The following is a 14,646-nucleotide window of genomic DNA, read 5'->3' on the forward strand; positions in this document are numbered from 1 at the left end:
GTATACGTAACATGGCCGAGCCATGAAACGAGCATATGCTGGCCTGCCCAAAATGGCATGATACGGACTGTGGAAATCCACCACTTCAAATGTCAGCTTTTCTTTGCGGATTTTTTTGGAATTGCCAAAACCCACATCTAAAGCAATCTATCCGAGTGACTTTGCCTTATTCCCAGGGATGACTCCATGGAATTCCATGTTGCTTTCACTGAGCTGGGACATCGGAATGCCCATTCCCTGGAGGGTCTCAGCGTACAAGATATTCAAACCACTGCCACTATCCATGAGGACCTTTGTCAGTCGGGTGCCCGCAACAACTAGGTCAACCACCAGCTCTTGCCACCCGGGGGTAGCAACATGAGCTGGATGGTCCGACTGATCAAAAGTGATAGGAGTCTTGGACCACTTGAGGTAAGTTGTAGTTGCCAGAGCAACCATGTTCACCTCTCTGTTTATGACTTTCAGTCGACTCTTGCTTTCAACGTCAGCAAAAAATCACCAAGGTAGCATTGACCTTCGGGTAACCATCATATTTCTCTTCCTCTGCCTCCTTATTAGAGTCCTTCTCACTAGACGGACCCTCTCGGAACTGCTGAATCAGGAGTCTGCACTGTCGAATGGTATGTTTCGGTAGAATCAAGTTACCCTCTTCGTATTTCTTCGTGTGTATGTGACAAGGTAAATCTAGGACATCCTGTCCCGACTAATCTTTGATCTTCTTGGGATTCCACTGCCCCTTGGGCTTTCCCTTGAACTGTCCTTGAGTATTCACCACTGCGACCTCTGCCTGGCCTGAGGCTTTGGCTTTACGCTTCTGCTTCCGACTGGGATTTCCACCGCCAGACTCTGGGTCGACTGTTTTCTCCTTGCCATTCCTCAATCGGTCCTCTTCCTCGCCATTAGCGTACCGAGTGGCAGTCTCCATCATCCGATTGAAAGTCAAGTGTCCTGAGCGACCAAATTTCAATGTGAGCTCTCTGTACCGAACGCCCTCCTTGAAGGCACAAATGGCCTGATGTTTAGAAACATTTTCCACCATGTTATGAAGAGTAGTGCACCGCTGGATATAATCCCTCAGAGTTTCATTTTGTTTTTGTACACGGTGCTGCAACTCTGGCAGCCCAGCGGGACGCTTGCAAGTGCCCTCAAATGTCTTGATGCACACTCGGGGCAAATCTTCCCAGCAGAAAATACTTCTAGCGGTCAACTGATTTAACCTAGCTCTCGCTGCGCCCTCAAGCATCAAGGGAAGGTGCTTCATAGCTACCTCATCATTGCCTCCACCGATCTGTACTGCCACTCGGTAATCTTCCAACCAAGTGTCTGGCTTTGACTCACCAGTGAACTTGCTTACTCCTGCTGCCGATCTGAAGTTGGGAGGAATCTCAGCGGCTCGGATGGCCCCGTTGAAACACTCGGGCCTAGAGACGAACGCTCTGTTCCCACTCAGATAACCTATGTCCAAACCTTCTCTGTTAGCTCTGCCTCTATCAACCAAACCTTGCACAAGTAACAATCTTGCATCAAAACCAGGCTCTGTGGGGTCGATTGGAACTCTCCGCTCATCACCGTGTGTGCGCCTGTCATCATACCACAGGGGCACGTACGATCCACTCCTCGGAGGAGGTGAAAGCACTTGACGGTGGTCATCACGGTCGAATCAAGGCTCAAACCGCCCCAGCCCTCGGTCCAGGTGATGATCCTGGTGATAACCACGTCCTCCATGCCGTAAGGGCGACCTTGGGCTCTGTGTTAAATGATCTGCTACGACTGATCTGTTGTGGATCCTGTTGCGCGAATGAGAAACAATAGAATTCTGCTCCCCAGTCGCCTTAAGCAATGGACGTATCTGCTGTAACCCCCTTCGAGCCTCAGAACGAGATGGCTGGATTGATTCTACAATACGGGAAGCTCCTACAACATTCTGGATTGGAGTGCGGAATACATGACAATCATCTCTTGGTTCAGTTGGAAACAGTTGTCGGTGTCGTCGACTGGAACTTGGAATGTGGCTGTGGGCGCGGTCGTCGAGTGCTCGCTGAAGATTCTCCCGACGTGTGCGCTTAGCCAGAGTGGCAACGCGCGTGGCCTCCAAGGCCCGAGCCTCGGAGGTATCCCCAGCGACGGGGATCTGGAGAGCTTCAAAGACCTGAGCTTGCCTACGCTGCAACTCCTCCCTTTGCTCTGCCGTGATAGCCTCGAGGTAATACTCGTTGTTGCTGCGTGCACGACCGCCGCTGCTGCCTTTTCCACGGGAAACCCCGGCAGGCTGCGATGGGAGTCGACCATCAGAACCTCCGCCGCTGGGTCATTTCTTTGACACTCGGAAAGAGTGTCTGCATGGCCAATCGACATGTAGAACAAGCCATATAGGGAGTCGTTGAGCCCGATTGCCACTATCTAAGGGGTGGCCGACTAACGGGCCACCGTATGCTTCACCCACCGCTGGACCTGTGAGCGACCAGATCGCTTGCGGTGGCGAGTGGCGGGGAGCGAAGACGCTGGGGGAGCCGGCCGATACTGGGTCGACGGCTGCCGCAGAAGGACGCCGCAAGCACTTGCGCGAAAGTGCGCCGCCCTGTGGACGGGGAGCGCTTCGACATCGAGGGGGGCCTCCTAGAGCCAGGCTAAGTCGTCGGTGATGAAGACGAGCGTGCCGAGACGGATCTCTGCTACCTCTTGAGCATGCGTTGGTGTTTCCCTTGAAGAGGAAAGGGTGATGCAACAAAGTAGCGTAAGTATTTCCCTCGGTTTTTGAGAACCAAGGTATCAATCCAGTAGGAGGCTCGACGCAAGTCCCTCGTACCTACACAAACAAACAAGAACCTCGCAACCAACGCGATAAAGGGGTTGTCAATCGCTTCACGGCCACTTGCGAAAGTGAGATCTGATAGAGATAATAAGATAAGATAAATATTTTTGGTATTTTTATGATATAGATTGAAAAGTAAAGATTGCAAAATAAAGTAGATCGAAAACTTATATGATGGAAAATAGACCTGGGGGGCATAGGTTTCACTAGTGGCTTCTCTCAAAATAGCATAAGTATTACGGTGGGTGAACAAATTACTGTAGATAAATTGATAGAAAAGTGCATAGTTATGAGAATATCTAGGCATGATCATGTATATAGGCATCACGTCCGCAACAAGTAGACCGACCCCTGCCTGCATCTACTACTACTACTCCACACATCGACCGCTATCCAACATGCATCTAGAGTATTAAGTTCATAAGAACAGAGTAACGCATTAAGCAAGATGACACGATGTCGAGGGATAAACTCAAGCAATATGATATAAACCCCATCTTTTTATCCTTGATGGCAAAAATACAATACGTGCCTTGCTGCCCCTACTGTCACTGGGAAAGGACACCGCAACACTGAACTCAAAGCTAAGCACTTCTCCCATTGCAAGAAAGTTCAATCTAGTAGGCCAAACCAAACTGATAATTCTAAGAGACTTGCAAAGATAACCAATCATACATAAAAGAATTCAGAGGAGATTCAAATATTTCTCATAGATAAACTTGATCATAAACCCACAATTCATGGGTCTCGACAAACCCTCCGCAAAAAGAGTTACATCAAATAGATCTCTAAGAAGATCGAGAGAACTTTGTATTGAGATTCAAAGATAGAGAAGAAGCCATCTAGCTAATAACTATGGACCCGAAGGTCTATGGTAAACTACTCACAACTCATGAGAGGCCTTAGCAATGATGTAGAAGCCCTCCGTGATCGATCCCCACTCCGACAGAGCACCGGAAAAGGCTCCAAGATGGGATCTCAGGATGAGGTCCCTTCTCTCTTTTTCTCTCATTTTTTTGGTGGGCTTCTTTGGCCTCCTTTTTTATTTGGGCTTCTTTGACCTCTTTTATTTTTCATAAAGTCCCAAGTCTCATACCGACTTGTGGGGGAATCATAGTCTCCATCATCCTTTCCTCCCTTGGGACAATGCTCTAATAATGAAGATCATCACACTTTTATTGATTTACAACTCAACAATTACAATGCATTAGAACAAAATATGACTCTATGTGAATGCCTTCGGCGGTATACCGAGATATGCGATGAATCAAGAGTGACATGTATGAAAGAATTATGAAGGTGGCCTTGCCACAAATATGATGTCAACTACATGATCATACAAAAGCAGTATGACAATGATGGAGCGTGTCATAATAAACGGAACGGTGGAAAGTTGCATGGCAATATATCTCGGAATGCCTATGGAAATGCCATAATAGGTAGGTATGGTGGCTGTTTTGAGGAAGATATAAGGAGGTTTATGTGTGATAGAGCGTATGGTATCACGGGGTTTGGATGCACCGGCGAAGTTTGCACCAACTCTCAAGGTGAGAAAGGGCAATGCACGGTACTGTAGAGGCTAGCAATGATCGAAGGGTAAGAGTGCATATAATCCATGGACTCACATTAGTCATAAAGAACTCATATACTTATTGCAAAAGTTTATTAGCCCTCGAAGCAAAGTACTACTACGCATGCTCCTAGGGGAAGGGTTGGTTGGATTTAACCATCGCGCGATCCCAACCTCCACACATAAGGAAGGCAATCGAAAGAGCACCCCATGCAATAAATTTGTTACACAACTTTTACCATACGTGCATGCTACGAGACTTGCCAACTTTAACATAAGTATTTCTCAATTTTATAATTACCCAACTAGCATGACTCTAACATTACCACCTTTATATCTCAAAACAATTATCAAGCATCAAATTGATCATAATATTCAATGCACTCTATATGATAGTTTTTATTATACCCAACTTGGATGCTCATCATATTAGGACAAATTTTATAACCAAAGCAAATACCATGCTGTTCTCAAATACTGTCAAAATAATATAAGTGAGGCATGAGAGATCAATAATTTCTACAAAATAAAACCACCGCCGTGCTCTAAAAGATTTAAGTGAAGCACATAGAGCAAAATTATCTAGCTCAAAAGATATAAGTGAAGCACATAGAGTATTCTAATAAATTCCGAATCATGTGTGTCTATCCCAAAAGGTGTGTACAGCAAGGATGATTGTGGTAAACTAAAAAGAAAAGACTCATATCATACAAGACACTCCAAGCAAAACACATATCATGTGGTGAATAAATATATAGCCCCAAGTAAAGTTACCGATAGACGAAGACGAAACAGGGGATGCCTTCCGGGGCATCCCCAAGCTTAGCCTTTTGGTTGTCCTTGAATATCTTGGGGTGCCATGGGCATCCCCAAGCTTAGGCTCTTGCCACTCCTTATTCCATAATCCATCAAATCTTTACCCAAAACTTGAAAACTTCACAACACAAAACTCAACAGGAAATCTCATGAGCTCCATTAGTGCAAGAAAGAAAAACCACCACTTAAAGAACTGTAATGAACTCATTATTTATTTATATTGGTGTTAAAACTACTGTATTCCAACTTCTCAATGGTTCATAACCCCTGATACTAGCCATAGTTTCATCAAAATAAGAAAAATGACACACGAAAAACAGAATCTATCAAAAACAGAACATTCTGTAGCAATCTGTAACTTTCGAATACTTCTGGAACTCTAAAAATCCTACCAAAATAGGACGTCCTAGGAAATTTGTCTATTGATCTACTGCAGAAAGAATCAACTCAAAAGCATGTTTCTGTGATTTATTAGAATTTTGAGCACAAAAGTTTCCGTTTTTCAGCAAGATCAAGTTAACTTTCACCCAAGATGATCCTATAGGTTCTACTTGGCACAAACACTAATTAAAACATAAAACCACATCTAAACAGAGGCTAGATGAAATATTTATTACTAAACAGGAACAAAAAGAAAGGAACAAAAATTAAATTGGGTTCCCTCCCAACAAGCGCTATCGTTTAACGCCCCTAGCTAGGCATAAAAGCAAGAATAGATCTAAGTATTGTCATCTTTGGCATTCAATTCATAAGTGGCCCTCATAATAGATTCATAAGGTAATTTGATTTTCTTTCTAGGAAAGTGTTTCATGCCTTTCCTTAATGGAAATTGGAATCTAATATTTCCTTCCTTCATATCAATAATTACACCAATCGTTCTAAGAAAAGGTCTACCAAGAATAATAGGACATAAAAGATTGCAATCTATATCAAGAACGATAAAATCTACGGGCACATAACTCCTATTTTCAAAAATAAGAACATCATTAATCCTTCCCATAGGTTTCTTAATAGTGGAATTCGCAAGGTGCAAGTTTAAAGAACAATCATCAAATTCACGGAAACCTAGCACATCACATAAAGTTTTTGGAATCGTGGAAACATCAGCACCCAAATCACACAAAGTATAGCATTCATGATTTTTAATTTTAATTTTAATAGTAGGTTACCACTCACCATAAAGTTTTCTAGGGATAGAAACTTCTAGTTCAAGTTTTTCTTCATAAGATTGCATCAAAGCATCAACGATCACTACTAGGGAAAACCTTATACACAGAAGTTTATCAGTAGCGTGGTTTAAAAGTGGGCGCTACTGCCAATTAGTAGTAGCGAGGAGTATAAATACAGCGCTACTACTAAGTTGATAGTAGTAGCGAGGGGTATAGTCCCGCGTTGCAACTAAGTGATTTCCGCTGTGCCCCCTCTGGAACAGCCATAGTAGTAGCGCGGGTTATAAACCCACGCTACTACTAAGATGATAGTAGTAGCGTGGGTTATAAACCCCACGCTACTACTAAATGGTCTCCACCGTGCACCCACGACATGCCACAGTAATAGCATTGGATTAGCGTGGGGTATAAACCCAACGCTACTGCTAACTTATCTCCTTGCCGCCCCACCTCAGCCTCTCACCCCTGCTCTGCCTTTCTCTCCCCCGACGCCTCTCGTCGTCCTCCACTCCCCATGTTTCCCCCAGCCAACCCCGCCGCCACCGCCAACGCTGACGACCTCCTCTCCCCCAACCCCACCGCCGGCGCCCCTCACCTCACGCGCGGATCCTCCTCCTCGCCGTGCCCTTGTGCCGGCCCCAAACCCTAGCTAGGGCCCCCCTTCTCCGAGCGCAGCGCGGCGCGGGGAGGGCTCTCTCTTGCCCGCCGCCGATGCAGACGGCCCGCCGGAGGTCCTGCTACTTGCTCCTCCGACGCTCCACCTCCTGCTGCTAGTGCGGACCGACGCCATGGAGGTGAGGTTCCCCCTTATCCTCTCTTTCTCTTCACCACGGGCAGCCCTTGACCCCCTTCGAGTCGATTTGGCAGGCCATGTGCGGGCGGGGAAGGACAGCGTGGCGCGCCTGGTGTGCCAGGGCAATGGCTCTGCTGCTGGCCATTCCTTCTCCGCTCCATTCCTCAGCAGACTCCAGCAACTGAGATCGGATCACAAGGAGAGACAGAGAGAGAGGTGGCGGCGGTGATGGAGTCGGCGATGGCGGGCGAGGGCGGGGAGGGGGAGGGGGCAGAGGGGGCGGGGAGGGGGAGAGGGCAGAGGGGGCGGGGAGGGCGAGGAAGCCATACGCCATCACCAAGTCTCGGGAGAGATGGACCGACCCGGAGCACGACAAGTTCATCGAGGCGCTCCTCCTGTAAGTAACCACCTCGTCCACCCCACCCGTCCTGTCTTGTCTTGTCTGCTGGTTGGGGATTAGGCTTACGTCCGGCCGATCAGAGTTCGTCCATCGGCTCGCCGACGTGCTAGATCGCCGGGTTTAGCCTAGGATCTTGCCTGCCCGCTGGCCGGCCGGGCTAGTGGCTGGAGTAGAACATCTGGCAGCTGCCTGCCTAGTTGATTTTGATTTGAACTGCATGCTGTTGGAAAGCAGTTGGTTAGTTGATTTTGATTTGACCTGAACTGAATGAATTCCCATGGAGCTTGGCAGGTGGGAGCAGAAGATCTCTTCCCTTAGTACACCTGGGCCTGGCCAAGCAGGATCTCTCCCCTTACCAGCAAACCATGGGCCATTTTACATTTGATTTTTACCATCTTTTCACCAATTAATCATATTGCCCTGCACTACTTCACTCTGTTAACTTGTTCTGACCGAACAGCCTCAACATCGTCGTCCGTCTGCCGGCGCAACCTAACATTGAGGTTCCCCATAGTCGTCGCGTAGGTTCAGATAAATCTATGGACAACACAAGAGTGCTTTGTGTTAGGACCTTAGGCTGTCTACTTGTCAAGAGGCTCGTGTGACTACTGAAATGGCTCCCTATGTATAGTCTGTCTATCCTCGTTAGTGACATGTCTCTCTTTGTTTGTGTTTTTGTATAATAGGTTCGATCGCGATTGGAGAAAGATTGAGGCGTTTGTTGGCTCTAAGACAATGATACAGGTATATACATGTGCTCTGTTGTGCACCCACTTTCTGCTTCTGTTTAGCTATTTAGTTGGTTATCATCTGACGAAATATTCTGCTCGTCGAGCGCGTCCGCGGCGTCCTCGCTGAGTTCATCAAGGTCAGTGCGGCTCTCCGTCATGACACCAACACCGAGGCTCACTGCTACGTGGTTACTTCTGAATACCGACCAACTTGTAAAAAATCACTATTGGATGTGAATTGTTCTGCAGAAACAGGGTAACAGATGTAAGACTCGATGTTTGATCTTCATACATTTTGCTTCTGCAATATTGTGTTGTAGCATCTGATAGTGGAATGCTTTAACAACAACCTTCCTGAAAGATTCCAAATGTGGTGGCAGGTTATTCTTATTGTTTAACCACTTGATAGACTCATGTCTGTTGAGTTTGTGCAACTGATTTGTGATGGAAATATGCCCTAGAGGCAATAATAAAGTTATTATTTATTTCCTCATATCATGATAAATGTTTATTATTCATGCTAGAATTGTATTAACCGGAAACATGATACATGTGTGAATACATAGACAAACATATAGTCACTAGTATGCCTCTACTTGACTAGCTCATTAATCAAAGATGGTTATGTTTCCTAACCATAGACATGTGTTGTCATTTGATTAATGAGATCACATCATTAGGAGAATGATGTGATTGACATGACCCATTCCGTTAGCCTAGCACTTGATCGTTTAGTATATCACTATTGCTTTCTTCATGACTTATACATGTTCCTGTAACTATGAGATTATGCAACTCCCGTTTAGCGGAGGAACACTTTGGGTGCTACCAAACGTCACAACGTAACTGGGTGATTATAAAGGAGTACTACAGGTGTCTCCAAAGGTACATGTTGGGTTGGCGTATTTCGAGATTAGGTTTTGTCACTCCGATTGTCGGAGAGGTGTCTCTGGGCCCTCTCGGTAATGCACATCACTATAAGCCTTGCAAGCAATGTAGCTAATGAGTTAGTTACGGAATGATGCATTACGTAACGACTAAAAGAGACTTGACGGTAACGAGATTGAACTAGGTATTAGATATCGACGATCGAATCTCGGGCAAGTAACATACCGATGACAAAGGGAACAACGTATACTGTTATGCGGTTTGACCGATAAAGATCTTCGTAGAATATGTAGGAGCCAATATGAGCATCCAGGTTCCGCTATTGGTTATTGACCGAGAATAGTTCTAGGTCATGTCTACATAGTTCTCGAACCCGTAGGGTCCGCACGCTTAACGTTACGATGACATAAACATTATGAGTTTATATATTTTGATGTACCGAAGGTTGTTCGGAGTCCCAGATGTGATCCAGGACATGACGAGGAGTTTCGAAATGGTCGAGACATAAACATTGATATATTGGAAGCCTATATTTGGATATCGAAAATGTTCCGGGAGAAACCGGGATTTTTCCGGAGTACCGAGGGGTTACCGGAACCCCCCCGGGGGTTATTGGGCCTAGATGGGCCATGAGGGAGAAGAGGAGGGCCGGCTAGGGCAGGCCGCGCGCCCCCTCTCCCCCTAGTCCGAATAGGACAAGGAGGGGGCGGCGCCCCCCTTTCCTCTTTCCCCTCCCCCCCTTTCCTTCTCCACCAAGGCAAGAAGGGGGAGTCCTACTCCCGGTGGGAGTAGGACTCCTCCAGGCGCACCCCTTGGGGGCCGGCCGCACCTCCGCCTCCCTCCTTTATATACGGGGGCAGGGGGCACCCTAGAACACACAAGTGGATCTACGTGATCGTTCCTTAGCCGTGTGCTGTGCCCCCCTCCACCATATTCCACCTCGGTCATATCGACACGAAGCTTAGGCGAAGCCCTGCGCCGGTAGAACATCATCATCATCACCACGCCGTCGTGCTGAGGGAACTCATCCCCGACACTTTGCTGGATCGGAGTCCGGGGATCGTCATCGAGCTGAACGTGTGCTGAACTCGAAGGTGTCGTACGTTCGGTACTTGGATCGGTTGGATCATGAAGACGTACGACTACATCAACCACGTTGTCATAACACTTCTACTTACGGTCTACGAGGGTACGTGGACATTACTATCCCCTCTCGTTGCTATGCATCACCATGATCTTGCGTGTGCGTAGGAATTTTTTTGAAATTACTACGTTACCCAACAGTGGCATCCGAGCCTGGTTTTATGTGTAGATGTCATATGCACGAGTAGAACACAAGTGAGTTGTGGGCGATACAAGTCATACTGCTTACCAGCATGTCATACTTTGGCTCAGCGGTATTGTGAGATGAAGCGGCCCGGACCGACATTACGCGTACGCTTACGCGAGACTAGTTTCACCGTTACGAGCACTCGTGCTTAAAGGTGACTGGTGGGTGTCTGTCTCTCTCACTTTAGCTGAATCGAGTGTGGCTATGCCCGGTCCTTGCGAAGGTTAAAACAACATTAACTTGACGAACTACCGTTGTGGTTTTGATGCGTAGGTAAGAACGGTTCTTGCAAAGCCCGTAGCAGCCACGTAAAATTTGCAACAACAAAGTAGAGGACGTCTAACTTGTTTTTGCAGGGCATGTTGTGATGTGATATGGTCAAGACGTGATGCTATACTTTATTGTATGAGATGATCATGTTTTGTAACCGAAGTTATCGGCAACTGGCAGGAGACATATGGTTGTCGCTTTATTGTATGAAATGCAAATGCCCTGTAATTGCTTTACTTTATCACTAAGAGGTAGCGATAGTCGTAGAAGCAATAAGATGGCGTAACGACAACGATGCTACGATGGAGATCAAGGTGTCGCGCCGGTGACGATGGTGATCACGACGGTGCTTCGAAGATGGAGATCACAAGCACAAGATGATGATGGCCATATCATATCACTTATATTGATTGCATGTGATGTTTATCCTTTATGCATCTTATCTTGCTTTGATTGACGGTAGCATTTTAAGATGATCTCTCACTAAATTATCAAGAAGTGTTCTCCCTGAGTATGCACCGTTGCGAAAGTTCTTCGTGCTGAGACACCACGTGATGATCAGGTGTGATAGGCTCTACGTTCAAATACAACGGGTGCAAAACAGTTGCACACGCGGAATACTCAGGTTAAACTTGACGAGCCTAGCATATAACAGATATGGCCTCGGAACACGGAGACCAAAAGGTCGAGCGTGAATCATATAGTAGATATGATCAACATATTGATGTTCACTGTTGAAACTACTCCATCTCACATGACAATTGGACATGGTGTAGTTGATATGGATCACGTAATCACTTAGAGGATTAGAGGGATGTCTATCTAAGTGGGAGTTCTTAAGTAATATGATTAATTGAACTTAAATTTATCATGAACTTAGTCCTGGTAGTATTTTACAAATTATGTTGTAGATCAATAGCTTGCGTTGTTGCTTTCATATGTTTATTTTGATATGTTCCTAGAGAAAATTGTGTTGAAAGATGTTAGTAGCAATGATGCGGATTGGATCCGTGATCTGAGGTTTATCCTCATTGCTGCATAGAAGAATTATGTCCTTAATGCACCGCTAGGTGACAGACCTATTGTAGGAGCAGATGCAGACGTTATGAACGTTTGGCTAGATCAATATGATGACTACTTGATAGTTTAGTGCACCATGCTTAATGGCTTAGAATCGGGACTTCAAAGACGTTTTGAACATCATAGACCATATGAGATGTTCCAGGAGTTGAAGTTAATATTTCAAGCAAATACCCGACTTGAGAGATATGAAGTCTCCAACAAGTTCTATGGCTAAAAGATGGAGGAGAATCGCTCAACTAGTGAGCATGTGCTCAGATTGTCTGGGTACTACAATCGCTTGAATCAAGTGGGAGTTAATCTTCCAGATAAGATAGTGATTGACAGAGTTCTCTAGTCACCATCACCAAGTTAGTAGAACTTTGTGATGAACTATAGTATGCAAGGGATGATGAAAACGATTCCCGAGCTCTTCGTGATGTTGAAATCGACGAAGGTAGAAATCAAGAAAGCGCATCAAGTGTTGATGGTTAACAAGATCACTAGTTTCAAGTAAAGGACAAAGGGAAAGAAAGGGAACTTCAACTAGAATGACAAGCAAGTTGTCACTCCCACGAAGAAGCCCAAAGCTGAACCAAAGCCTGAAACTGAGTGCTTACACTTCAAAGGAAATGGTCACTGGAAACGGAAATACCCTGAATATTTGGTGGATAAGAAGGATGGCAAACTGAACAAGAGTATATTTGATATACAGGTTATCGATGTGTACCTTACTAGTGTTTCTAGTAACCCCTGAGTATTTGATACTTGTTCGGTTGCTAAGATTAGTAACTCGAAACAGGAGTTACAGAATAAACAGAAACTAATTGAGGGTGAAGTGACGATGAGTGTTGGAAGTGGTTCCAAGATTGATATGATCATCATCGCACACTCCCTATACTTTCGGGATTAGTGTTAAACCTAAATAAATGTTATTTGGCATTTACGTTGAACATGAATATGATTTGATCATGTTTATTGCGATACGGTTATTCATTTAAAGTCAAAGAATAATTGTTGTTCTATTTACATGAATAAAACCTTCGATGGTCATGCACCCAATGAAAATAGTTTGTTGGATCTCGATCGTAGTGCTACACATATTCATAATATTGATGCCAAAAGATGCAAAGTTAATAATGATAGTGCAACTTATTTGTGGCACTGTCGTTTGGGTCATATTGGTGTAAAGCGCATGAAGAAACTCCATAAAGATGGATTTTTGGAATCACTTGGTTATGAATCATTTGATGCTTGCGAACCGTGCCTTTTCGGCAAGATGACTAAAACTCCGTTCTCCGGAACAGTGGAATGAGCTACTGACTTATTGGAAATAATACATACCGATGTATGCGATCCGATGAGTGTTAAGGCTCATGGCAAGTATCGTTATTTTCTAACCTTCACAGATGATTTGAGCAGATATGGGTATATCTATTTAATGAAACATAAGTCTGAAATAGTTGAAAAGTTCAAAGAATTTCAGAGTGAAGTGGAAAAATCATCGTAACAAGAAAAATAAAGTTTCTACGATCTGATCGTGGAGACGAATATTTGAGTTATGAGTTTGGTCTTCATTTGAAACAATGTGAAATAGTTTCGCAACTCACGCCATCTAGAACACCACAATGTAATGGTGTGTCCGAACATCATAATCGTACTTTACTAGATATGGTGCGATCTATGATGTCTCTTATCAGTTTACCACTATCGTTTTGGGGTTATGCATTAGAGACAGCTGCATTCACGTTTAATAGGGCACCATCTAAATGCGTTGAGACGACACCGTATGAACTATGGTTTAGCAGTAAACCTAAGCTGTCGTTTCTTAAAACTTGGAGTTGCGATGCTTATATGAAAAAGGTTTCAACCTTATAAGCTCGAACCCAAATCGGAGAAGTGCGTCTTCATAGAATACCCAAAGGTAACTATTGGGTACACCTTCTATCACAGATCCGAAGGCAAGTTATTCGTTGCTAAGATGGATCCTTTCTAGAGAAGAAGTTTCTCTCGAAAGAAGTGAGTGGGAGGAAAGTAGAACTTGATGAGGTAATTGTACCTTCTCCCTTATTGGAAAGTAGTTCATCACAGAAATCAGTTCCAGTGATTTCTACACCAATTAGTAAGGAAGTTAATGATGATGATCATGAAACTTCAGATCAAGTTACTACCAAACCTCGTAGGTCTTCCAGAGTAAGATCCGCACCAGAGTGGTCCGGTAATCATGTTTTGGAAGTCATGTTACTAGACCATGATGAACCTACGAACTATGAGGAAGCGATGATGAGCCCAGATTCCACGAAATGGCTTGAGGCCATAAAATCTGAGATATGATCCATGTATGAGAACAAAGTATGGACTTTGATTGACTTGCTCGATGATCAGCAAGCCATGTTAAATAAATGGATCTTCAAGAGGAAGACGGACACTAATAGTAGTGTTACTATCTACTAAGCTCGACTTGTTGCGAAAGGTTTTCAACAAGTTCAAGGTATTGAATACGATGAGATTTTCTCACTCGTATCGAAGCTTAAGTCTGTCTGAATCATGTTAGCAATTGCCACATTTTATGAAATCTGGCAAATGGATGTCAAAACTGCATTCCTTAATGGATTTATTAAAGAAGAGTTGTATATGATGCAACCAGAAAGTTTTTGTCAAATCCTAAAGATGCTAACAAAGTATGCAAGCTCCAGCAATCCATCAATGGACTGGTGCAAGCATCTCGGAGTTGGAATATACGCTTTGATGAGTTGATCAAAGCATATGGTTTTATACAGACTTTTGGAAAGACCTATATTTACAAGA

Source organism: Triticum aestivum, chromosome 4B (genome assembly GCF_018294505.1).
Source record: "Triticum aestivum cultivar Chinese Spring chromosome 4B, IWGSC CS RefSeq v2.1, whole genome shotgun sequence".
Classification (NCBI taxonomy): domain Eukaryota; kingdom Viridiplantae; phylum Streptophyta; class Magnoliopsida; order Poales; family Poaceae; genus Triticum; species Triticum aestivum.